This window comes from Otolemur garnettii, unplaced genomic scaffold, assembly GCF_000181295.1.
Source record: "Otolemur garnettii isolate 467f Iridium unplaced genomic scaffold, OtoGar3 scaffold00018, whole genome shotgun sequence".
NCBI lineage: Eukaryota > Metazoa > Chordata > Mammalia > Primates > Galagidae > Otolemur > Otolemur garnettii.
The window spans coordinates 21,695,588-21,696,943 of NW_003852413.1; the positions used below are offsets into that span (position 1 = coordinate 21,695,588).

The 1,356-nt window shown below is 52.4% G+C and overlaps 1 protein-coding gene across 3 annotated transcripts in view; it reads right to left on the bottom strand.

Moving 5' to 3' along the window:
* Positions 1-1,356, bottom strand: part of ATP6V0A1 (ATPase H+ transporting V0 subunit a1) — a 68,782-nt gene that overhangs the window by 6,234 nt on the left and 61,192 nt on the right. The window lies entirely within an intron of this gene.

Genomic DNA, 1,356 nt, shown 5'->3' on the forward strand with positions numbered 1-1,356 from the left:
ACGCCCGGCTATTTTTTTGGAGATGGGGTCTTGCTCTGGCTCAGACTGGTCTCAATCTCATGAGTTCAGGCAATCCACTTGCTTTGGCTTCCCAGAGTGCTAGGATTACAGATGTGAGCCATCGGGCCCAGCCTCCTTGCTCTTCTAAACAGGCTAAAACCAGTTTCTTTAAGGCAGAACCCCAGCCAGATGCCCACTCTACAGGGCATCCCTTTTAAGCAGAGCAGACACAATCTGTACTTGAACACCAGTTTCTGTTGTGCTCAGGTGTGTGACAGCACTCGCTGTGTTCATTAATTTCTATTTACTCATAGTAACTCACATGGATATTGTCCCCTCTCCCAGGAAAGAGAGAGGGGAGTGCTCTGCTCTGGGTCACCTGCCCAGCATGGCAGAGCTGGGATTCAAACCTAGGTTGCCCAAGTCAATAGCCTACCCTTCTGTCACTCATCATTTCCTTAGGCCCACTCTGAGGACAGGAAGACCTGTCACTGGAATGTGACAGCAACCCTTAGAAGGAAGCAGTAATGGGCAATAAAATCTGACACATCCAAACCTGCCTCAGCGTACTGTGGAGATGAGGCCCTGGCCCAGATGACCTTCCTCTGCTCCAGTGCCTCTCTCTCTCCCCACCCTGCCCAGGGAGGAGGCAACCAGCTACCCACGTGGGCTGGAACCAAGTGGGACGGTCACTCCTTCCTCTGAGCCCAGGGCTTAAGAGACACAGAAGTGAATAGAAGGAAGAAGGCTGAGAGGACAGGAAAAAGTGAGTCACCACAGGCTGGTTAATCAGACATTGCCTCACATCAAGTGAGGGCTGAGGAAGCATGCTGGGGAGAGAGCTGGCTGATAAGCTGAGAACAGGGTAGGAGCCAGCAGTCTGAAATCCTCAGCGTACCCAGCCTGCTGGCTCCACAGTAAACATTGGAGCTGGGCATTGGAGGAGGACGACCAGGCCAGGGAAAGCAGTGCCTACTGACACAGCAGACAAATCTCCCACTGGAGCTTTTGAGGAAGAGTATGTCCCAGCCATGCCTCGCCCTTCCGTGCCTCACTTTTCAACTCTGTAATTAAGAATAATCCAACACTGGCTTGGTGCCCATAGCTCAGCAGCTAGGGCACTGGCCACACCACATACACCAGGGCAGGCAGGTTCGAACCCAGCCTGGGCCTGCCAAACAACAGTGACAACTACAACAAAAAAATAGCTGGGCGTTGTGGCAGGCACCTGTAGTCCCAGTTACTTGGGAGGCTGAGGCAAGAGAATCGTTTAAGCCCAAGAGTTTGAGGATGCCGTGAGCGTGATGCCATAGCACTCTACAGAGGGTGGCAAAGTGAGACACTGTCTCAAAAAAA